A 27147-nucleotide genomic window follows, 5' to 3' on the forward strand; every position below is an offset into this window, starting at 1 on the left:
ATCTATCTATCTATCTATCTATCTATCTATCTATCTATCTATCTATCCATCTATTTGCCTAAATTTCTACCTCTGATTTATACTGACTGAATGACCTGGGGCAGGAGACTTAATCTCTTAGTCACTATAAATTTCATATCTCTATGTCTCTAAGTTGAAGAGTGGTGCCTATCAAAATGTGTAGAGGACATTTCTCACTGGTATCTCCACATACCAATAAAAACCATTGGCCTGGTCACAAACAATGTAGATGCAGATACTTTCCCTAACTTCTAAAATTGTACTTTCTTCTTTATGAGAATTATCATCTTTAAATTTTTAAAATAAATATTGAAGTTGTTGAGTACATGTCATATGAGATAGGATTGGTTGAAGGAAATAGGAATATTTAATGTAGAGAAGAGAAGTTTTGGAGGGCATGATTGCTATGTTCAAATATTTGAAGTTCTGTGATATGAAAAAAGAATTACTCTTGTTCTGTTTGGTTCCAGAGGGTAAAATCACAGGCAATGAGTAGAAACTGCGAAGTTAGAGTTAGGCTTGATGTCAAGAAGAGCTTTCTAAAAATTGGAGCAGTCAAAAAGTGAAAAGGGTTGCTTCAGTAGGTGGTAGATTACTACTTATTGATGATCTTCAAACAAAGATGTCAGGTATCATATAGTAAGGATTCCTTTGGTGGTATGGGCTGAACTCAATAACTGCTGAAGCCTTCTTCAACTTTAAAATTCTGCGAATCTGTATTATTTGGCCAGGATTAAATGCTATGTTGAGACATGGAATATTTTTATTAGGTACATGGGGAGATATCCTAGATTTGAATATGAACTAGTATTATTTTCAAATAAGAAAATAGAAGTATGGCCAGAAAATAGCTCTTTTTTTTTCTTATTGACTTCCTAATTCCCATGCTCTTTCTTCAAATGTTCACCTTTTCTTACTTCTTTTCTTGCTCTTCTTTTGTGAATCTCTGTTTTGTCAGTCCTAAAGGTTATCCTTCTGGACCTAAATGTGAACCTCCTGGCAGATCTTTTTTCTTATTCCTTTCATCCCTCCCTTCCTAAATTATTTTTCATTTCTCTCTCTCTCTACTAATTACAGCATGTGTATGTCCCGACAGCACCATGCTAGGCACTTAGATGAAATGTGTAATAAATTTTCCCCTGTCTGCAAAGAACTTTCAATCAGATTGGAGTGACAAACATGATAAAGCAATTTGAAATAAATAACTAAACAAACAAATAAATACTATATGCACTTTCATTTTCTTCCCCCACCTCTCTGTTTCTTCCCTATAGTACCAGAACCATTCCATCTCCCAAGATGCATACTCGTACTTATTTTACCAGAGTAGTAAAAGTGGTGGTAAGAGCAAGGAGAAAGATGCTGATGTAGAAAAGGATGATGACTTCAGGAATGACAAGAGCCAGAACACTTCCTGTATTATGCCAAAAGGGCAAACATTGAGCTTAAAAGCTATTTTGGTTTGGGGGAAGGTCCTGAAGCTCAGAACTTAGAGCCACATAGCAAATCTTTTAGAGAAGAAAGGCCAGATTTGGAAAGATTAGGAGTGGCAGAACCAGAGGCAATGAAATCTTTATGTCATGAGGTGGTAGCAGGAGGGAAATTTGTCTCAAGGATTTCTTAATTGAGAGTAATTAATCAATGAATATTCATTACACACATATAGTTAAGCCATTGTTCTGCATACTTTGGTTAACTCAGTTTAGTATATAGTCCCTCTCCTCAAAGAAATTGTAAGGTTTGAACTTTATTTGGTAGATAGTAAAAGAACCACTGAAGATTTTGTATAGGGAAATAAAGATGAATAGTGGGGAATAGTCTTGTGGGGAAGTATTAGAAACTTAATCTAGAAGTGTAATAATATACCATGTATGAGAGGAAGGTGAGCCTGTAGGTAATAGAAATGTGAAGTAAGCATCACAGTAGCCCACATGTAGGTTGAAAAGGATGGTTGAACTAGGGACAGAAAGTAAGAAGAGAATGTTAAAGACATTTGAAGCTTTCCATGTTCCCTCCCAATTCACCCCACCCAGGATAGCTGAAAGTGATTCTCCTCAAATTTCTCATAGCACTTTGTCAGAACATCTAACTTTGAATTTCTCTTACTCTTCCTTTCAGAGTTATTTGTATTTGTGTCTTGTCTCTCCCCTTATGAGAGCAGGGATTATGGTAAGTCCATGTCTTTATCTTTAATGCCTAATGGAAGACCTTTTCTGTGAAGCTAATAGTGAGGGGAATTTCCTCATCTGTAAAAGTATATTGTACTTGATTACCTCTAAGGTCCCTTTTAGGACAGCCAGATGGCATAGTGGATACAGTGCTTTGAAGTCAGGAGGACCTGAGTTCAAATATGCCCTCAGAAATTTGCTAAGTGTGTGACCCTGGGCAAGGCACTAACTTTCTTTGCCTCAGTTACCTCATCTGTAAAATTAGCTGGAGAAGGAAATGGCAAACCATTCCAGAATCATTTTTAATAGAATATCCCCACCAATCTCCACCAATTACATGTCAGGACAATTTTTAGCATTTATTTTTTACAAGAGTTTGTGTTCCAAATTTTTCTCCCTCCTTCCCCTCCCCTCTTCCTAAAATGGTAGGCAATTTGATATAGGTTATACATGTTCTATCATGCAAAACATATTTCCATATTAATCACAGTTGTGAAAGAAGAAACAGATCAAAAAGAAAAAAAAACACAAAAAAGAATGAAGTAAGTAAAAAAGTATGCTCTGATCTTGCATTGAGAGTCCATCAATTCTTTATCTGATGTGGATAACGTTTTCCTTCATGAATCCTTTCTTTGTATTTGTCTTGGATCATTACGTTGTTGAGAAGAGCTGAGTCATCCATAGTTGATCATCTGACAATGTTGCTGATATTGTGTACAATGTTTTCTTGATTCTGCTCATTTCACTTTGCATCAGTAGGTTCATATAAGTCTTTCCAGTTTTTTTTCTAAAATCTGTGTGCTCATCATTTCTTATTGCACATAGTATCCATTACATTCATATACCATAGCTTGTTCAGCCATTCCCCAAATGATGAGCATTCCCTCAATTTCCAATATTTTGCTGCCACAAAAAGGGCTGCTATAAATATTTTTGCACAGTAGGTTCTGTTTCCTTTTCTCTGATCTCTTTGGGATACAGACCCAAAGTAATAATATTGCTGGTAGTAGTTGTAATATTGCTGGATCAAAGGGTATGCACTGTTTGGTTGCCCTTTGGGCATAGTTCCATGTTTTTTCTCCAGAATGCTTGGATCAATTTACAACTCCACCAACAGTGCATTAGCATCCCAATTTTCTCATGTCCTCTCCAACATTTATCATTTTCTTTTTTTGTCATATTAGCCAATCTGATAGGTGTGAGGTGGTACCTCAGAGTTGTTTTAATTTGCATTTCTCTAATCAGTAGTGATTTAGAGCACTTCTTCATATACCGATGGAGAGCTTTGATTTCTTCATCTGAAAACTTCCTGTTCATATACTTTGGCCATTTATCAATTGGGTAATGGCTTGTATTCTTACAAATTTGACTCAGTTCTCTATGTGTTTGAGAAATGAGTCCTTTATCAGGGACATTTGCTGTAAAGATTGTTTCCCATCTTTCTGCTTTCCTTCTGATCTTGGTTGCATTGGTCATGTTTGTGCAAAAGCTTTTTAATCTAATATAATTGAAATGATCTATTTTACATTTTGTACTGTACATTTACTCTTTATTTCTTGTTTGGTCATGAATTCTTCTTTTCTCCATAGTTCTGACAGGTAAACTATTCTTTGCTTTTCTAATATACTTATGGTGTCACCCTTTATGTCTAAATCATGTACTCATTTTGACCTTATCTTGTTATATGGTGTGAGATGTTTGTCTATACCTAATTTGTGCCCTATTATTTTCCCGTCTTCCCAGAAATTTTTGTCAAATGGTGAGTTCTTATCCCAAAGGCTGGAGTCTTTGGATTCATCAGATACTATGTTACTATGGTTATTTACTGCTGTGTGTACCTAACCTAATCCACTGATCCACCACACTGTTTCTTAGCCAGTACCAAATAGTTTTGATGATTGCTGCCTTGTAGTCTATAGTTTTAGATCTGGTAGCTTTTGTCTTTGCTCTAGCTGAAGCATAATAGATTCTGCTCCGGCCCCTTACCTTTACTCTCTCTCTCTCTCTCTCTCTCTCTCTCTCTCTCTCTCTCTGTGAGTGTGTGTGTTTGCTTCAAGTGTGTTTCTTATTAACAACACATTATAGGATTCTGCTTTTTGATACTTCGCTATATGGTTCCATTTCATGGAAGAGTTCATCCTACTCACATTCACAGTTATGTTTACTATATATTTCCCTCCATCCTATCTTTCCCACTCTTTGTCCTTTCTCTCTTTCACCTTTTCTCTCCTTGCCAGTGTTTTGCTTCTGTCTGCTGCCTCTCCAGATCTGCTCTTTCTTCTGTCAGTCCCTCTCCTTCCCCCCTTTATTTAATCTCTTCCCTTCCTACTTCCCTGTAATGGTAAAATAGACTTCTATGTTCAACTGACTGAGTATATGATTCCCTCTTTGAGCAAATACTAATGAGAATAAATTTCACATGATGTTCATCACCCACTCTCCCATCTTTCCCTCCACTCTAATAGGTTTTCCATACCTTTTCATGTGAAATAATTTACCCCATTCTACCTCTCCTATCTTTTTGTACCCATTCTACTCCTCTTTCTCATCCCTTAATTTTTTTTGTCATTCCCTCAAATTCAACTTATACTGATACCCTCTGTCTAGGTATATTCCTTCTAGTTGTACTATTAGTGACACAATTTTTAAGAATTACAAGTATCATCTTCCTATGTAGAGATGCAAATAGTTTAGCTCTATTGAATCCCTTATGTCTTCTTTTCCCTTTTCACCTGTGTATGCTTCTCTTGGGTCTTAATATTGGAGGTCAAATTTTTGGTTTAGTTCTGGTCTTCTCCTTATGAAAGCCTGAAATCCTCATTTCTTTTCCCAATTTGTCTTCTATGTCTCTTATAATATTTTTAAACTCATTTTTGAGCTCTTCTATGAGTTCTTTCTGGGCTTGAGACCACTTCTCATTTTTCTTTGGGGTTTTACCCATAGGTATTTTGATATTGTTGTCCTCTTCTGATCTTAGGTCTTGGTCTTCCCTGTTACCATAATAACTTTCTCTGGTCAGATTCTTTCTCTTTTTTGCTCATCTTTTTTGGTCTTTTTCCCTGTCTTTTAAATTTTAGCTCTGCTTCCAGGGTAGAAGCGGCACTGTCTCAGGCTTCTTGTGCCCAGGGCTACAGGCCCTGATTATTTACCTGGTGCTTACTGATGTTGCCCTGAGGCCCACAGTGGACCCTTGTGTCTGGTGCTACCCTGGGGCTGTAGGGGCTCTGTCAGCTTACCTGGTTCTGTGCCAAGGTCCTAGTGCTGGTGTCTGGTATGTATTTAGGCCTGGTGAGATGTTTCTGCATTTCCCCAAAGCGACACCGAAGCACATGGCAGTTCCTGGAGCTGGAGTCCACCTGTTCCCCTGGCTATGCTGAAGCATGTGTCCTGTAGACATCTTTTTTTTTTCTCCTGTAGACATCGTGAACTTAACATGTCCAGAAACTGAATTATTATCATTAATTCCAAACTCTCTAATTTACCTCTTCTTAACTTCCTGTTACTATCCAGAGAATAACAATTCTCCTAGTCACCTAAGCTTACAATTTAGGCATCATTGGCAACATTCATTCTCTTTCAACCCCCCCCCCCCCCAACTTTATCCAGGCTATTTTTAAGTCCTGTTGATTTTACCTTAACAACATATAATATATATGTACTCCAATCTCTGACATTTAGTTCTGGCTCAGCAGCCAATTAAAAGTTTTTTTTCATCGTGACATAAGCCAAAAGAAACAGTTAGATGATATCTGTGTGTACTCTGAATTGGAGCAGAGCCTCTCTAGGAACACATTTCCAGAAGCAAGCTCACCAAGCCCTTCTGTGAGTTGTCAGCACCCAGAGCATATGGTCTAAAGATTATATCCCCATTGACTAGTCCCCTGGCTGTAAACATATTTATTGACTGGCAAAAGAGAAGGAGCAGTCAAAGAATATTCATCTCATTCTTTAAAAAATTTATTTAATTTTTAATGCATAGAATAAAACAAGCATTGTATAATATGTAATAAAATATAACAATATAATATGTAATAAAAAAGATTGCACATGAAATTGTAAATGTCATGTCCAACTTGCTATTCTTTTTAAGCATATAATAAAGTTATCATGTAAATTTCTTTTTTTCCTTTCCTTCCTCTTCTTCCACCCTGCCCTAGAGACTACCATTAAACACAAATATGTATAATTGTTCATTCTTAACTTTGCATTTTAACCTTTGTTGTGGTCTTCATGAGATGGAAACATTTGTGTGGAATTAGCTAATTTGCAGCATTTAGAAAGAAAGCAAGAAAATGAGGATATTCTTTGTTTATCAGAGAGGAGATTTCAAGCATTAAAATAGAGACAGTAAGAATCTCAGAAATATTTGGCTAAGAATAAAAGAGATAAAAAGAAAAAGATACTGCACAACAGTCAAAATAACCATGTTGACTCAAGGCAGTATTGTTGAAAGATTCAAGCCAACTTATAGGATCTAACATTGGAAGGGAGTTTCAAACTTATTTAATCCACCTTTTGGATTTTACAGATGGTGAGACTGAGGCCCAGAGAAATGAAATGTCTTTTCCAAAGATGTTAAGGTAGTAGGTAACAGAATGATAATACCTACCATTTCTATATCATTGTGAGATTTTCACATTTTCCTCAGAACAAACCCTATCAGGGGAGTGCTTTCATTATTTGCATTTTAATCATGAGGAATCTGAGGCAGGCAGAGATTAAGTTACTTTGCCAAGGGTCACACAGCTAATAAGCATCTGAGGCTGGGTTTGAACTTAGATCTTCTTGATTCTATAACTAGCCATTAAGCTACTTAGCTAGAATATTACCTGAGGACCCTGACTCTAAATTCAGTGCTCTTTCCATTATCCTCCATGAGGAGGTATGGCATAAATTTATGATGTTTACATGATGTATTCACTATTGTAGAGTGGTAAAGGTATTAAACTGGGATTAGATAGTCAGCCAGTCTAGGACAGGTTAATTTTTTTTTTTTTGGCTACACAATGGGGTTAAGTAACTTGCCCAGGGTCACATAGTAAGTGTTATGTGTCTGAGGCCGGATTTGAACTCAGGTCCTCCTGAATCCAGGGCAGGTGCTCTATCCACTGTGCCACTTAGTTGCCCCGACAAGTTAAAAATGTTAAACAGCATGAGAGCAAACAGTGATTCCTGGGAACTTTATAAAAAGACCTCTTTCCAAATTGATGTCCAGTTCATTACTCTTTGGCTGCAGCCAAGCAAGTAGTTCCAAAACCAATCAGCTACTATTGTGTGGGTCTCACCATCTGGTCTACAGGAGACTTTGTCGAATGCTACAAAAAGAATTCGGTAAACTATCTCTACAGCATTCTCTTTCTACTGCTGGAATTGCCCAGAGAGGCAGCATAGCATAGTGGACAGCATACGCTGCAGAGAAAATGCCAACCTACATTGGTAGAGTCAGTTCCTCACTTGGGCCATCATATACATCAAAGAAATCACAGGTCTGGCAAAAAAAAAAAATCCTGTAATATACCTTGTCAAAAACAGAAATCAGTTTAGTTTGGCATCTCTTATACTTCCCCCAAACCATTTTATATCAGAAAACAACTCAATTTGTGTTGTAATTGCCAGTATTCTGAAGCCTTGGTAGCGCCTGTTCTTATTCAGCTGTTCAGTTGCGTCTGACTCTTTGTGATCCCATGTGCTCTACTGTCAATGGGGTTTTCTTGGCAAGGATACTAGAGTGGCTTGCCATTTCCTTCTCCAGTAGATTAAGGCAAAAAGAAGTTAAGTGACTTGACCAGGATCACACAGCTAGGAAGTGTCTGAGGTCAGATTTAAACTCAGGTCTTTCTGATGCTAGCCCAGTGCTCTATCCACTGAACCACCTAGTGGCCTCTTAGGCAATCAACCATTAAGTGACTTCCCCAAGAGCACACCACTAGTAAATGTCTGAGGTCAGATTTGAACTCAGGTCTTCCTGACTCTAGGCCCACTGCTGTATCCACTGAGCCATCTAGCTGCCCCTACTAACTCTTAGTAATCACTGATTCCTTTCCTAGATATTTGTTAAATATTCTTAAATAATATGTTTTATTGTTTTTCAAAGACTGGAAGTCAATATCACTTCCTTTAAGCATATACTTAGTATTTTCTCTTTGGTGTGCATCACCTATTCTGTTCTCCATCATCTTTCAAAAACCACTTACAGTAGATTAGCAATCACACCTGACAGTTTATTTTGTAGACTGGCATGTATTTTATCTGGGCCTGGTACAAACTCAAAAAAAAGCAACTAGATATTGTTTTACTATCTCCTTCATTATTTTGGGTTCAAGGACCTATTAGCCACTTTTGGTCTGTATTTTCCTGATTTAAGGCCATTCTTCTTGACAGAAGAAAACAGAAGCAAAGTAAGATTTGATCAGGTCTGCTTTTTTTTCATCATTTGTTATCATCATCCTATCCACCCTGAGTAGTGGCCGTATGCCTCCTTTGATCTTCCTCTTATCCCCACTACAGATAAAGCAAACAAACTGACCAAAAAGCCAGACATTGCTGTTGTTGTCCTTAGCATTCCTTGCTGTCTTTAGCTCATGCCAATCTTTAGCACTGTTGACACTCTTCAGATAGGACCATGACATGATTATTTTGTTCTCCCTCTTGTTACCTACTCTTGCTTCATTTTATGCATGTCTTTCTAAAATCGAATTTAGTAGTTAAGTGCCTTGTGTATTGGACTTGTTCAATACTCAGCCATTTTTGCAAAATCATACAATGTCAGAGTTGGAAGAGATCTCAGATTCAATTTGTAATTGAACAAGAAGACCGTTTAGAACATGCCCAAAATGTAGTCGTTCAACTTTGTTTAAAGACCTTTGGAAAGCAGAAACCCTTTACTGAGGCAATTCATTTCATTTTTTGTAAATCTGTAAAATGTTAGGAAGCAAACGACTGATGATGCAGCACACTCCTTACCTCCTGACAGAGAGGTAAAGGTGCTAATATGCAGAATGAGATACACATTTTTGGACATGGTCAACATAGCAATTTGTTTTGCTTGTTTATACTTATCTATATAAGGGTTTTGGTTTTCTTTCCCTGCCTCCCCTCCCACAAGAGGAAAGTTTGAGGCGGAGAGAGGATAAAAGGAAATTAAAAAATAAAATTTAATTAAAATAAATGTTAAGCAATTTTTTCATTATATAGGGCTAATACCTGCCTTTCTGTAACTTTTACCTATTTCTCATAGTACTTCCCTCTAGGTCCAAGCAAAATGAGTCTGATAATACCTCTTAAATGCAATAGCCCTTCAAATATGTGACTATAGATACAATATCTTCCCTGGTCTTCTCCAAATTAAACATTCTCGGTATTGCAGGATTTCCAGGTCCTTTATCATTCTGATTCTGTCTTCCTCTCCTGTGGACCCTCCATCTTATGACCTTTTTAAAAATATACGGCTACATTCATCATCTAGATGCTTACTCTTTCTGTTTCAAAATGTCCTTCTTGAAAGCTTTTCATCCCTTCTCAGATGACTTCCCTTACAGAATTTTAGTTTGTAGGACTAGACTTAGGCTTTCTGTAGAGCCTTTGAAATCTGATCTCCACATTTTTCAGGTGCATAAGAGAATGTGCTCCCCCAAAACTAACACTAGTAAATAGAAGTACCTACACTTTAAATAACTTAGCGCTGATTTGCAGTGAAAATTCAATGGCCAGTAGTAAAACCTTCAATATCACATCTTTTGCTAGGAATCACCAATTGTCCTTCAGATTTAATGGCACTGCTTCAATACAGCCTTCTAAAAGTATTTCTTTGCCTTTATGATATCCATTTGCCTTATTGGATGTCTCAGACATTCCAAGGAGAAAGGAAATAGGAATGCATGAGCTCATTATGACACTTGTTCTGCACCCCAAATTCCTGGGTGACTAGACTGTTGCTGTATGCTAGTAGACCTGAGCATGGTGCTAGGGTAAATCTTCTTGTTTACATCAGGAGTTCAGCTCCAGTCCACAGACACTAATGTATAAAGAAGTGAGGAAACCAAGAGAAAATAAGAACTTTTGGAAGAATTTGCCCAATAATGGAACCAACTTCAAAAAATCCCAGGTTAGAACTATCAAGTAAAGTTTTAGTCTTAGACTTTGGATATTTTTCTAACACTTTTTGTTTTAAGATAAGAGAAGTAGAAATTCTGAGGTGATTTTCATCCCCAACATTCTATTATTCCAATTAAGACACATGAATCATTATAAGATAAAATATATATCATAAATGGGTAAGTGTTAGCCAGCATAAAAGAGAATAATTTAACATTAAAATTTATTTAATAAGATTTATTAAGTTTACACTATGCAGAAGACCCTATTAGGTTCTGGGAATACAAAGACAAAAATAAAATAGTCCCTGTCCCCAAGGAGTTTACATTCTATTAGGGGGAGACAACATGTAAAAAACAACAAAGGACAGTAGAACAAATACTGATTCTGGAGTCAGAGGACCTGCCCTTTATGCCTGTATGATCCTTAAATGTGTTACTTAACCTCTTTGGGCCTCAGCCTCCTCAATTTTAAAATTGGAGAATTGGGCAAGTTGGCCTCTTGGTTCTTTTTTGCTTTACTTCTGTGATCCTAAGATATAATTATACTAGATAGATTGAAGAATAAGAAAACACTGGAAATCCGGGGGATCTGGAAGTACTTTATAGAAGAGGGGGCATGTTAGCTTGAGGAAACCTTTAAAAAGCTTTAAATGATGATAAGAATTTTGAAAGGTGGAGAAGAAGAGTCAATATATTTCAGACATAGGGGACAGCTTATGCAGATAAAGAGAAATATTAAATAGAATATTGAGTTTAGGGAACAGCTGGTATATCAGTATAGCTAGAATGCAAAGGGGGAATAATGTCAAATAAGGCTGAGTAAATAGTTTGTATCTAGATTGTGGAAGGCCCAGAATGCTAAGGAGTTTGTATTTTAATTCTGAGACAATAAGAAGTAGGAGAATGATGTAGTCTGAACTATTTATGCTTAAGGAAGTTTATTTGCATACCTGGATAAAAAACAGATTGGAGATAGTAGAGAAGAGAAGCAGAGAGATCAATTAAGAAGTTATTACAGTATTCTGAATGAGAATTTAGAAAGTTGGAACTCAGGTGGTAGACATATGAGTAGAGACAAGAGTGTAAAGGCAAGAGATGTGGAATTGTTAAGGCTTGAAAAATGTTTGACTATGGAAAGTGAGGAAGAAGGGAGAGTCATAGATAAGTCCAAGTTTATAAAGCTGAGTGACTAGGAAAATGTCAATGTCTTCAATATAAATATGGAAGTTAAGAAAAGGGGATATTTTAGGATTCAAGATGTTGAGTTCTTCCACAAAAGTTCTACCCTAAGGACTTATGAGGCGAATACTGCTATTAAAGGCTATGGCAGAAGAGTTCAAGCTCTGACAGTTCCTATCAAGCTGAATAGCTCTAAGTATAATCCTGGCACTAAATCCTGTTTGCTGAAGAGGGTAGTCACCAGCAATTTTGATACTCATGATGAATTAATGGGCCAGAGAAACCCATGAAATAAAGACACATACAAAACTACTTTCAGTCTTGTAGACTGAAAGTATACCTATTTCTTCAATGATATTGGCATAAAATGAACAGTATGTGCTAAATATCAAAGTGTTTCTAGATTATCTATGCACATCGATATAACTATTGACATTTCACTTGTGAGATCTTCATTCAGTGACTGAGAAAAGTGGAAGAAATGAACCATATCACTAATAATATTCATGCTCTAAATCAAAAGTTCTCAACCTGGGTCCATGGACTTGTTTTTAAGTTTTTTTTCTAAAATGTAGATAACTTTCAAAATGATTAGTTAACTTAGTAATCCTATGTAATTTATTTTCATATTTAAAAACATTATGATGAGGAGTCCATAGGCTTCCCAAGATGACCAAAGGGTCCATGACACACACAAAATCTGTAAAATTCCTGCACTAAATTAACTAGTAGCCATAAGTAAGTTGCATTTAAATTAGAGAATGTCTTGCAAGTTCTCTTTGGAAAGGCAAACCAAGGAGTTTGTCGCATGAGTTTCACTGTGTGCCCACAAAACAATTAGAAACATCATTTCCTAGGACATTTTTTGTCACCTCTCTTTTCAGTACTCATGTTGAGCATAAGGAAAATTACCATCATGAAGATACTAATTTTTTATATAACAACATTTATATAACAACATTTTTTATATAACAACATTTGAAGAGGTGGAGAAGTTCTTTGAAGAACTTGACAAGATTCACCAGACCAAGTCAACATAAACTTTGCCACTTAATGACATCAGTGTGAAGATGGGTCCAGGAAAAGACTAAGGAGGAAAAATATATTAGATAACTTAATTCGGGTTTAGGAAGTGAAAGAATCACAAATAAATTTGTACATAATGAATACTTCAAGAATACAATTGTTCAAAGTTCTGTTCATGGTAAACTTTGAATAACATTGTGAAAATGAAATTGACTATATCTTTAGCAGACATTTTATATAGTAATCTATACCATCAGGATCCTGCAATTGATTGAAAGTGGTGGATAATACCAAATTACAGTATATTCATTGTTTCTTGTTTCTGAAAACATTTGAATAACTAGAGCAGAACACAGCCATTCTAAAAGATTTCCTTGACAAATGTTATCACCCATACACATGTTAAAATTATACCAAATGCAGTTAGATGAAAGCAGGGCTAATTTTCTTCAATAAGCTTTTGATTATTGATATCAAGAAAGGCATAAAACAGGGATATGTGTTTGTTTGTTTTTTTAGGCAATTGAGGTTAAGTGACTTGCCCAGGGTCACACAGCTAATAAGTGTCAAGTGTTTGGTCTGAAGCCAGATTTGAACTCCTGACTTCAGGGCCAGTGCTCTATCCACTGCGCCACCTACCTGCCCCCAAACAGGGATATGTGTTTAACAGTGATAGCTTCACTGTTACAGAGGATGTCCTTTGCAGAGGCCCAATGGAAGAGGAATTCCTTACTTCTTCCATAGAAGGAATGAGGTTCTCAAAATTTGATTTTATCAATGACACTGAACTGATGCATCAAATCTAAGAATATTACACGGTCAGTGCAATGAAATCCATTACTACTCACAACAGAAGGACCTTCAGTTCACATAGGGGAAAAATGATTGTTTGAATAAGCAGTCAACTGAGTAAGTAAATAAATTACATATTTGAAAGATACTTCAGATGCATAATAAACTGGACCAAGAATTGCACAAGAGGAAGAGAACCAGCTAGTTTGCATTTGAGAAATTATGTAGAAATTAAAAAATTCTTCCTAAGCAAAAATACCGTCATTTAACACAAATATTGTTCTAATATGGCTCTGTTCTCTGAAGGATCAAAATATTTGGTGATCCAAAGGACAGTGGAGAGAGGGTTTAAGTGAGCTGCAAAACACTACCAATGATGATTTCTTTATAAGTGGTGACATAAGAAATATCATCCAGGAAAAGTATATGAGAAAAAGAGTTACATAATGACAGCAACAGATTTAGATGAACAGTTTGAGTGTTGCACTAGTTCCACAGAATATTAAAATACCTAGAGAAAAGCCTCCTGTATGTTAGGATGAAAAGGTGTGGATATATTCCTCTCTGAACCATTAGACGGTGAGATCACATTGATGAGGTCATAGATGCATTTAAGTACCATGGTATTAAAAGCATCATTTGACAAGAAGCTAGGATTAATATACCATTACTCTGTGGAATACTTTGAAAAAGAAGGTATGCCTCTGAATAGTGGTTTACTCATCTTTGTTTGTTGGAAAATAAAGTCAAACAATGAAATTCTGAGAATCCTTTAATATCAGATAACTTCAATGTTGAGGATTCATGTGTCTTCTTTTAAAATGTTTAATTGATCCCTTTTAAAATTATATTGCAATGATTTCTGAGGGGAAAAGATATATCCCCTCCACAAGGAAACAACACACCCCAAACTAGAAATAATAATTTTCTTCCTTTCTGGTCAAGCTAAATCATCTCATACAGTGATCAAATTTACCTTATAGAAAACATTCTCCTTTGGTAGAAGGAAGGTATGTCTTCTTAGGTATTTTATGAGGGCTTCAGTTTCTCCTTTTTCAACTTCCTATAAATGGCCTTTAGTTTACTTTGTTTTTATTATATATATACACACATATATATATATAAATATTACATTATCATAATGCTATATATCTGTGATGATAATATAATATAAAATAATAGTTACAATATAATAACATATATTATACATATGTATTATATACATACATTTTGGTTTGCCTATTTTATTATATCTTATCAGTTCATATACCTCTTCCTATATTTCTCTAAATTTCTTGTAATTATTATCTCAGCACACAATAATATTCTATTACTTTCAAATATCATGGAATGCCACTCTCCTTTCGTATCCTCTGTAAGATAGATTATTGCTGTTTTTGTCATTTTTGCCAATTTACATGGTATGAGGTGAAATCTCAGTGTTTTATTGGTATATAGTTCATGATTAGTGTTGTGGGACATGTTTCTATGTGGTGATTTTAAATTTACAATTCTCTTTTAAAATTACTTGTTCATATCTATTAACTTCTTATCTATTAGGAATGTTTCTTGGTGCTATACAGTTGTGTAAATGCCTATGTATTTTGGATATCAGGCTTTTTATCAGTGATATATGATACAAATATCCTTTTCTACACTACAGTTTCTCTTCTAATTCCATGTGTCTCTTTAGAAAAGTAAATATTAGAATTGGATAGGATCCCAAATTTTTTATTTTCACTGTTTTAATAAGATAAGTAAATGACTGTCATCTATCCTGTACTTGAGAATTCTGAACTGATAATTTTAGAGTTGCTTCAAGTGTTGAACAAGTTTCTTCTGGAGGTGATTAAAAACAATATGAAAATTTCAAATTTAGAAGGAACCTTGGAGACTAATTCAATCTTCAGCAATTTAAAAAATTCTATGTTACTCAATAACATCTCAGATGTTAAACCTTTTTTGAACTGACTCCTCTACAAATGAATTAATTCTTCTAGTGTCCAGAAGTATTGGAGTGATTAAGAGGGGATTTCCAAATAATTTATCTTAATCAAATAATATTTATCATACCAGATTTTACAAATGTACAAGCTATCTGTTGTCTGTGAATTTGAACTTCTAGGAACTCCATTAGGTTATTTTCGACTAATGGAATCCAATATAGTAAACTTTTATATTGGATGGCATCTTGAGAGATATAAAGCAACTCTGAGAATTTCTAAAAATGCTCATGGGGAGCAGCTTTCTGGGAAAAAAAAAACTTTACTCAGTAAATATATTTATGCACATGAAATCATTTTACTTGTGTTTCAAATTATATGTCTGAATATGTGAGAATTTTGTAATAACATACTTTCAGTATACATATACGCATATGATTCTAAATGTATAAACCCTAAAGATTGGATTTTGTAGATATCAATAGTTGATATCAAAGGACAACTGAAGCATCTAGGTGGGGTTCTGTGAGAATGGAGTTCGTATAGCAAACTTGGAATGTAAACCTTTAGTTTTGAATTACTTTGAATTACTCTTTATCGGTGTTATAGGGACCACTGTTACAGAACCTCTTAGAAACTATTTCTTTTTCCCCTGACCAATACATTAGTGAAGAGGTTGCTAAGTGATGCAGAAGTATGTCATAAAATTAGATCAAATGACTCTACAAAAGATTAATACTGTCTCATTTGGGTCTTAAATGATGTTCAGAAATTCTTTTTTTTAAAATTAATTTTAGTTGAATTACTATCAAATTGCTCACAATGGATGTTTCACACTTTCTCCAGTCTTCTCAAATCCTTAATTTTATGGCTCTCTGCCTCATCCTGCAAATGAACTAGCCTTCTACTTTACTGAGAATACCAAGTCATTAGATATAAACTTGCTCAGCTTCATAGAATTATCAAATTTTAGACTCAGATGTCAGTATAATCCCTACCCAGATAATGACTATACCTACAACATGACTAATAAATGGTTATCTAACCTCTACTTAAAGACCTATTGCAATGAGGAATTCACTATAACCTGAGGATGGCCATTCCATTTTTGGAGGCAGCATAAATTGTTGGGAAGTATTTCTATTCATTCAAGGTAAAATCTATTTTCCTGTAACTCCCTATTTCTTAAGCCTTGTTTTTGCACTAAGCATTTCTAATTCTATGAATTGGTTCTGAATTGGCTTAGTTTTTAATCCCCTGATACTCCTGGACACTAACTTCTGGAATCACTCCAGTTTCTTAATGTCTTTTTGAAAATGTAATGTTCATATGATACTTTAGATGAGGTATGATTATGGCATGGTACAAAGGAATTCTCAGTCTCTTTACTTAGGATGCATCCTGTTAGTATATCTTAAGATCTCTTTGCATCTTTCAGCTTCCACATCATCCTGTTGTCACAAATTGAGTTTGAAGCCCATTAGAATGGCTATAGTCTCTGCACATATGGACACATTTTCTATAGCCTGAACTTGCTTTTTGTTAAGTCAGTGTAGAACTATAGATTTATCTGTATTCTATTTCTTCTTTTCTTCATCACGCCATTATTTCAGTCTGTTGAGATCTCTTTGAATCTCAATTCTATCTTCCAATGTGTTAGTTGTCTCTCCAAATGTTGGGTCATCTACAGATTTAGCAAGCATATTATCTAAGTATTCATTCATGTCAATGGCTTTGTGGAAAGAATTTTTTTGGCCAGCATTTAGATGGTGTCCCACTACTTCCTTAGGTTTTCTGTCTGCTTCACCAGCCATTTCTTCTTCATCGGTCTCAGGTCCAGAAGAGCAGTACCCTTCATGTAAGATATTCTTCTTAAAATGCCTGCTTCTCTTTGGACATAATTCCAGATTTCTCCACCTATAATGAATTAGTTTCCCAATTTTTCCACATTCCCTCCAACATTTGTCTCTTTCCCCTTCAATCATTTTAGACAATCTGGTAGACATAAAATGATATTAAAATGTTTTAATTTGCATTTCTCTAATCAATAACGAGTTAGACCATCTTTTCATATGACTATAAATTGTTTGGATTTCTTTATTGGAAAACTGCCAATCCATAACCTTTCCATAGCCTGTCTTCTTACTATCCTGGCTACTCTAGCTTTTCCCATTCTGTACATGTTGGTTTTTCTGGGGATATGGTGTCACTCCGCCTATGTTCTTTCTACAAGTAAATATTTGGATATCTATTTTATTTTTCTTCCATAGTAAAGGCTATTCATGCAAGTATCACTTATGTTTCAGACCTACTTTTCTGAAATTTCAATAGTCTCAGCATCTATACATGAATTTTCCATCTGCGTATTAAGCTTGACATGTCCTAAATTGAAATTACAATCTTTATCCATAAACCTATCCTTCCTCCTGATTTCCCTATTTATGTTAATGGAATCTCTGTCACTAATACTCAAAACCTTTGAATCATCACTGCTTACTTCATCTCCTTTAGGCACCACATTTAATAATATGCCAATTCCTATAGATGTGATCTCTATAACATCTCTCATATCCATGTACCCTTCTCAATTGCTGCCACCACCATATTTCAGACTCTTCTTACCTTGTTGTCTGAATTGTTCTATATATTCATTAACTTCATTATCTTTAGCTCTTCCTTGTACCATCCATCATCCATATTAATGCTGAAATAACATTGTTGATGCATCAATCTAAATGAAATACTTCCCCCATTATTAAACTTTTGATAACTCCTTATTACTGAATTACAATATAAGCTCAATATCCTCTTCTTCATAATCTTATTAAAACCTAACCTGAAGTACCTTTCTGGTCTTATTTCATGCATTTACTTCCTTTTGCTGACTCTACAATCTAGTCAATCTGGGCTGCTCATTATTCCCTAATCTTATTTTTTTTTTAAAGAATAACTTTGCACAGACACAAAACCACATAAGACTGGGCCATATATTTCTGATAAACATGCATCACTGACAGCATTATTACCTTGAAAGGACAGATAACTAACTTATTATTGAAGTATATACAGCATAAATCTCTAATGTTAACATTCTATAATCAACTTCTGTGCATCCAACCAAATGCATTGATTCAGTTAGGAGCAATGCAGGCTTTTGTACCTGGAAGTTCAGTTTCTTAAAAAAATTATAGGAAGTTTTCACTTCTGGGAGCTAAGATGGTGGAATAAGCAGTAAATTGCCATTAACTCTGCCATATTCACCTCTAAACAACCATAAAAGAGCACTCTGAAACTTCAAAGAATATAAGCAGAAGAATCACACATAAGTAATTGCTATATGAGTATGGACAGGTTACTTAATGTTTCTGGGATTCCATTTTTTGTTTAAAAAATGTGCCTAAGAAATGAAAGAGACAGGCATCTGCTACTGTGTTTAGTTTTTAGTTATTTTATATATTATATATATAGATGTTATATATTTATAAGTTATTTGGTAATTAAAATATATTATGGCCATTCTCTACCTGACAATTACATTGTACTGGAATCTTAAAATATTAGTTTTCACAATAATTGAATGACTTTTGCTAGTCCTCCAACTCTAAAGATTTAAATGAGTTTTGAGTTTCAGAGTCATGAAAGTTTATTGCTTAAGAAGATACGGATTATTCCATTTTTTGAGACTTTGAAACACTTGCAGGGAGGTATAAATACTTTAAAATGCTCATTTAGAAAATGCCTTCCATTAAAAACTTGTATTTGTTCTGATTGGACACAATATGACATAATGGGAGAAAATACTCTGGATTAGGAGACATAAGTCCTGGTTCTCTGTTCTGATTATGCCATTACTTTGCTATATGACTATGGACAGGTTACTTAATATTTCTTGGATTTAGTTTTCCCATCTGTAAAAACATTACATTATAGATTTTATAAGATTCTTTCCAGCTTTAATAGTCTATGTTTCATCCATAAGAAAATAAAAGTTGGAATGTTAAAGAAATACATGTTTTCCCCTAATCCCTTCTTTGATTCAGACTAAAAAGCTTTTGGCCATGCTTCCTTCTCCAGGATTATGACTGTGTGCTCAATTGCAGCACCATTACAAAATCCTCAATACAACTTGGTATTGAACCAATTGGTAATCATCTTTTTGCATAAGGTTTCGTTACCTGGGACTGAGAAGCATAACCAAGAAACAGAGCCACAGGTAACTGATTACATTGAAAGCTACAGGCATTGCAGTTCTGTTATTAATAATTAGCATTCACATGTTACAATGTCATTTTAGTCTTTATAATAGTAACAGTTGATATTTAAGTGGTACTTTGTGGTTACAAAGTACTCTACATAATTACCTGACTTGCTAGGCGTGACAGGCTGGTTGGCTTGGTAATATAAGCCTTGTTACCGCCATTTTCAGCTGATGAAACTGAAGTTCAAGATACTAAGTGATTAGCCTGAGATCATATAGATAGAAAAATAGTAGAGCCAGGTCTTCATAATTCTAGCCTAAATACTTTTTGCACTGTATCATGGCATTAATTTATAAAAAGAGAGAGTATAAAAGAAGGATACAGGAACTTAGCATGTTTAGTTGCAAGAAAAATAAATGAAACTTTTGTTTAGAAATTTCAAAATGAGGTTATTCTCTTTTCTAAATGTAACCCCTCATACTGGATTCTATTTCTAGTGGTCATTATTTAGCTCTAATCTTTTTTCAGCTAAATCAATTGACTGAAATAAAGTGTTTCAGCATTGAAAATAGTCCTAAATAACAGATTAGCATGATTTGCATCATCAGATTGTCTTACTGAATTAGTTATAATCAAAATCTATATTAATGATATTTCATTGGAGTACTATTATAAACCTATTATAATTGTAATGTGAGAAATAAAATTTCTATTACTATACAAGCTATTATTACAAAATAAAGAAAATATGCTGTGTAATCTAGAATGGTTCTCTTAAAACACAGATTTTAAGTAATATTCATAATATCTCAATGGAATAGGTAGGAAAAGGTATTATCCTAATTTAATAGCTAGAAGGGCTTAGATATCAAGAGATTATCTAATATGACAATTATATCTCTAAATTTACAAATTAAAAACTAGACATCACCCTATCTTGGTAACATATAGTTTTCTTGGCAAGAAATATATATACACATACACACATATTTATGTATGTATGTATGTATGTACATAGTATGTGTGTCTATCAGTGAAACAATATCTGAAACATTTATACATATATACAAAGTGTCCTGAAAATCTGAGTGCAGTTTTATGCTTTTAATAACAGAAAATCACACTAAGAGTTGTGGGACAATATAGCAGGAAAAGTGTTATGAAAATGTTACTTTAAATATAATTTTAAAAATAATGGACAGTCAGGAAGTTCTACTTTGATGCCAATACATGTTTTATCATTGCAATGCAAAGCAATGCAATACAATATGACATGGTAAAATGTGATATGACACTCTAAAGACCTCTATACTATCAGTATCTGGAATTTCATTCATGTGGTTTTTCATTCCACCATTTTCAGGGTTGGTCCTTTTAACAGTTTGGTAGATAGTTTTCCAGAGTGCTTGTGGCTGAAAATAATCACCACTCTGTGGTTATCTTGTTGATAAGGCTCTCCAAACTTCTCTAGACTTTCTTTGGACTACGAAGTTTTAGAGTCTGCTAATAGACTCATGCTTGAAATATCTCTAGATTAGTTGAATCTTCTGGAGTTTGTGTTCCTCTGTCATAGCATTAAAAAAGTGAAGAAATCAAAACAAACAAAAAGCAAACAGGGTGATCTCTATGCCATGAAAAAGCATTGTCAAATATGGTGTCAGATATCACAGCAAACAATATCTACTGAGAACACTGTGCTAAGTGCTGAGGAGATAAAGTTTATATTAGACATTTTTCCTATTGTCAAGGGGCTTACAGTCCAAAAAATGGTAAGGCTCTAAGATAACTATAGCAACTGTAATGATGACATGCTAAGTATAACACATACAATTAACAAAAAAGTATAACATATATAATGAGCGTATGCTCTCTTAGGAAGTGGGAACATGATCGGTGACTGAGGTACACAAGCAAATTTAAGATAAGCCTTGCTTACATTTTAATGGGGAAAGACAATGTATGTAGGCAATTGGTAACCAGAGACAGCTCAGGAGTCAGAAAATATGGATAGAGTCATAGGTCAATTGATTCCTATATCCTTCCCAAAAACAATTGTAGTAATAATTTTATGACTGTTCCCAGAGCAAAGAATTGTAAAGTAATTAAAAAGAGGGAAAGTAGAGTCATTAAGTATATACAGTTTTTTCCTAGGAGTTTATCTGGGAAATGGAAGAGAGCTATAGGATGATAAGGAGATACCAGGTGTCAAGCCAGAGTTCTTTAAGTATGGGATGGGAAAAGGGGAAGGAGATCTGGGATAAGTAGCAGGTAATGAACCAATATATTGGTAAAGTTGTATGAAAATGAAATGGGTATTTTATCATGTGAATCAACAGTGTAAAATTCTAGCAAAAAAAAGAAATCAATCTTAGATCCCATTAGGAGAGGCATAGGAATAAAGGAATGATTCTGCCATATTCTGTCCTGGTAAATACATATCTGGTATATTGTGTTCAGTTCTGAATACCATTGTTTAGTATGTTGAAGAGCATTCAAATAATGAAAAATCTCAATTTTATGAAATCATTTAATGAAACATGGAATGGTTAACCTGGAGAGAGAAGATTCTTGGGGGCATGATAATTGTCTTCAAATATTTCAGGTCTATCACATGTACGAGGGATTAGATTTGTTCTATTTGGTCTCAGGTGGCAAAATTAGTTGTAGTGGTTGAAGTTGACACTGGCCTCCTTTTTGTTCCTCTCACAAGATATTCCATTTTCCAGTTCTAAGAATTTTCATTAACTATCCCCCATGCCTTGAATGCTCTCTCTCCTCATCTTCATTTCCGAGTTTCCCTGGCTTCTTTCAGGACTTAATTAAGTCTCACCTTCTGCAAGAAGTCCTCTTTAATCTTGACTCTTTATCTTTGAGGCCACCCTCCCCCACTTATCCTTTATATTTGTTGTTTGTACAGAGTTGTTTGCATGTTATCTGTCCCATCAGACTATAAACTCCTTGAAAGCAGGGATTGTTTTTTGCCTTTTTTTTTGTATCCTTGGCACCTATTTGCCAGTGACTGGCATGAAGTAGGTACTTGGCAAATACTAATTGAGGCTGACTGAATGACAAAGAAACAAATCTAAATCAGAAAAAAAGTATTACATGCTTATAAATTCTAAACTATAAAGACAGTATGTTGTAGTGGACAAGGCTTTGCATTTGGAATAAATAAGCAGGAATTCTAACCCTTGCACTGCTATTCACCACCTGTGTGACTGTGACAATTTAACTAATCTCTCTGGGTTACAAATTCCTCATCTGTAAAATGTTTGACTTTGCTAGATGATTGCTAAACTAACTCCTAATTCCAGATTGTAGGAATCATTCTTGAATACAAGGAAAAACAAACAAACCAACCCAGATTATGATTTCAACCTGAATTACCAGGGCAACTATGTAGCTGATTGAATGAGTTTTGCTTTATCACTGTACAGACAAGGCCTTTGAGCATGTCTTTATATGTTTGGGAGATTTGAGCTGGGCTGTACTTTGCAGTACAAGAATCCTTATATTACCTTTCTATTGTTACATGAAAATGGGAGATTTTTCTCCGGCACTTGCTTTCTCTGGTATGAGATCTATCTGTATCTTAGGGCTACATGACTCACAACATTGAAAAACTTCCATCAAATGGATTCCATGTCATAAGATAAGATGTCAGGTCAAGTGCAGATCAATTTGGAAACTTCCATTGTAAGCTATAAGGCGATGATGGATGTGGGTATGATGATCTTTGATGCTTAAAAGATTTGGCCCTACAGAGGCTGATCAATTCCTCTCAGGCCCATAACTGTTCTTTAGGTAGTTGTCATAAGGTGAATGATGGTACATTTTAATGGGTGTGTAGGAACAATAATTAGATTTTCTTCAGGTGTCAGTGAGAGTAGATATATATGCATTTACTGATGCAAGTCTTTAATCAATAACATATTAGATGCTGATTGCATCTAGTACAATGCTGAAAGCATAACACAATACTATATGCCAAACACTGTGCTAAGTACTGGGCATATAAACACAAGTAAATAAGATAGTGCCTGCCCTCAAGAAACTTAAATTTTAATGGGAGACAACAACACATATAAGAGAGAAAGAATTAGAAAGTGGGAAAGGGGGTGAGAATGGCAAAGGCTATGTATGGCTTGGAGATGACAGGAAATGACATGGTGGGCCTGGGACTAGGTAAGATAAAATGAAAGCTCATTGATCAGGGCTCTTGCTCCCAGAAGAAGGAGTCTGAGTTTCAGAAGGAAGAGGGAAGATGAGGATGAGGCCAGAGTACTAGACTTGAGATGACCAGAAAGTTGTGTGGTAGACCCAAGACTGGCTATAACCTAGAATAGAGGTTAGGTGGGGGAGTCTGAGGATAAGGAGGAGGCCACAGGGCAGCTGAAATGGTTTGAAGATGTCCTGGAGGTGGAAAACATGGGTTAAAGTCTCCTCTGTGATATACATTGATTGCATGACCCTGAGCAATTCGTTGAGTATTTCAGAGCCCCAAGCAGCTAAGAGAATATATTTTGAAGAGCAGGTGCCACTCTACATTGGTAGAGGAAATTTCCTCATTGGAAGGTTTGTATGCTCATTAAATCACAGGTCTGGACACACACACACACACAAATACACACATAGTAGTTAGAGCATATTCAAAAAATCATGTAAATCACGGGTAAAAACCTATCATTTTCAAGAAAATCGACTATTTTCAAGGCTGTTTAATCATTGACATTACCCCATCCCACAGGACTGCTCTAAGCTTTTTCTTTTTAAGTTTCTAGTTATTTAATATTTCCTCCAGCCAGTTCTTACCTGTTTTCCTGAGGGAAGACACGATTTATCTTACCCACTGGCAAGTCTGACCTTTCTTACTCTCTCTCTTCTCCATTATATTGACTATTATTAATTTCTCCCAGAAAGGGTCTGTACATGACATGATGCTGCATTCTCTCAGCCCTTGTTTTATCTGTGCCTTCTGGCTAGAAGAATTTGAATGTAACATATGGAAAACATGTTTTTTTTAATTTATAGCATGAACATAGTATGATCATAGGTTTAGAACTGGAAGGGACCTTAGAGGCCATCAAGTCCAACCCCTTTAATTTATAGATGTTGAAAGTCAGCCACAGAGAGGTTAAGTGACTTCCCTGAAGCCATTCAGCTTGTTTCTGAGGTGGGTCTTCCTGACTCCAAGTCAAGTGCTCTATATAGTAAACCATGCTGCTATTTCAGTTATAAATCAACAAATCTCAGAATTGGAAGGAAACTCAAAGGTCACCCATTTCAAGTTCATACTATGGGGGAGGTAGCCTCTATAACATCTCTAGCAAATGGTCAGCCTACAACTGAAGACTTCCATTAATTGTGAACTTGTTACCATCAGAAGCAGCTTATTTCACTATTGGACAAGTCTAACTGTGAAAGATTTTTTCCTTATATCTAGCCAACCTCTTCCCCTCTGTTATATCCTTCTATGGGTCCCTATTCTGCCATGTTAAGTACGAGCAAAATTATTTCTTCAATGATGGTTCATGCCCATTTTGTAACCTTCTCTTGACTCATATAACTCATCTTCCTATTCCCCTCAAGCAATTTTTATTTCCTCTGAACCTTTAAAATATCTTTAAACAAAATAATACAATTTAAAACAAAACTGCACAATAGTTTCTTCTCAGTTTGCAAGAAACATTCAAAGGGTTTCTAGTACTTAACATCTGGCCCATTAGAAAAGGCCCAAATCCAGCAGTGGATGAACCACTAGTATTGAATGAAATGGAAACATGTTTCTTTTTCTTTTATTATTTGGCTCAAAATTTATGTCAAATATTTGGTAATTTCACAGTAGTCATAACTTTTATTTTCAACTTCCCTTTTTGACTTTTATAAATGTTTTTGTTCTGTTTTCAAATAATTCACAAATGATACGTACTATAGCAGCAGTTGAGCTATGTTGATCAGGGCCAGAACAGGGATATGATGATTGTCATTCTTTCCTGGGACACACCTGTAGGGAATGAAGTCACCATGCTATGTGAGTCTCTACACTTCCTGTGGCACCCCTGCCAATCTTCATTATTTTCCCCCAAAAATCTCCAGCTGTGTCCTAGGATTAATATCTTCTGATTCTTACAATTTCCAGGGTTATATTTATCTGCACTTGGGAAGTTTAATTCAATGAGGGTAGCTAGATGTTGTTTGACCATCTCGTTTATTTTAGTTTTCCACTCCTTATTAAGCACCTATGTTCTGTCCTTTGCAGTTCATAAAGCATTCTCCTTAGAAGTGATAACAGAGGCAGATAAGTTTGATTACCATCCTACTGATTGCCATCCATTATCATCATCCTATTTGCCCCAGGCGTTGGTTGTTTCATTTACTTGCTTCTTCTCTTGCCCCCTAATATAGCTAAAGGAATCCCTTTTGTCATCTTTGGTGTAAATCTTCAGTTGTAGCTCTTTGTGGTCCTAAGCACCCCTGACACTAATCTTACAGGTCTGTGCTGCTCTTTTGTATTCATCTACCATGTTCTTGCCTTTGCTTCCATATTTTAGACATCTTTTTTGTAACTTAATTGGATGATGAGTTCCTTAAACTGCATCAAGCATTTTAGGTATTGTCTTCATTTCTTGCTCTTCAAATTCAGTTTTGCTTGGTTCTTCAGAGTTCTTGAGAGCTCATATACCTTCTGGGCCTATTCCCACAAAATAATGGACTTACACATCCTACTTTCCCTTTCTCTGAACCATTCTGAATCTGTTCTTTCAAAACTTAGGTGGCAAATCAGAAGCATGCCTGGCTTCCCTTTCCTTTTCTGTCTAGAATGCTACAATATACTGGACACTTGGTGCTAGGGTCCCTATCTTTTCTGCTTCTTTTCTTCCTTGTTAGTCAGGATCTCATTCAGCAATTTCCCTTTATTATTTATGACATCTTTTGAAGGATCAAACTATCATCTCTAGGGTGGGGAGGCAGGGAGGATGGAAGAAAACAAAAGAAAGTTTCGTGATAACTTCCTTATATATTTAAAAGGAAGAGCAAGTTGTACAGAATAGATTTATAGTTTCAAGTGCAATCATTTTTTTCTATTCTACTATGTTATGGAAATACTTGTTTTATTTCTTCAGTTCAGAATAAAATAAATTAGATTTAAAAAAGAAAAAAATATCATTAAGGCAAATTGAAGATTCATCAAATGATCCTCTTTTGGCAGTGATAAAAGTACAGCAGGTGTCCAAACAGTTGAAGTTCCTCATCATCATAATACCCCAAGACAGGCTTGAAATCTGTCTCCTAAACTTTTTTTAATTCCTTTTAAAATTCCTTTTATTTAATACATTGCTACATTTTACGCCTTGGGTTTCTAGCTTTCTTTACACGATAGTAATAATAACAGCTGCATTTATATAGTGCTTTAATATTTGTGAGACACTTTAACAGTTAAAAATAGCTAGTAACAATATCTGATGTCATGATCCTCTTCCAGAATGAAGGACAAACCAAAACCTGTGAGTAGTCAGAGCTACATGAATAGGGACCAAGTTTGCCAGTTTTAGCTCTTCCTCTCCTCCCTTCACCTCCCCTCCCCTCCCCTTACCTGAGAGTCTTCTGTCCAAAGGAAAGTAAATTTGGATGGTGGAGAACTACGTAGTTAACTTGGGGTTTACTGGCTATATTTCTTTCTCAAAGACCAAGCCTTAAACCCAATTGACTCTGGATCTCATGA

The sequence above is a fragment of the Vombatus ursinus genome, unplaced genomic scaffold (genome assembly GCF_900497805.2).
Source record: "Vombatus ursinus unplaced genomic scaffold, bare-nosed wombat genome assembly UNPS02014812.1, whole genome shotgun sequence".
Classification (NCBI taxonomy): Eukaryota; Metazoa; Chordata; class Mammalia; order Diprotodontia; family Vombatidae; genus Vombatus; species Vombatus ursinus.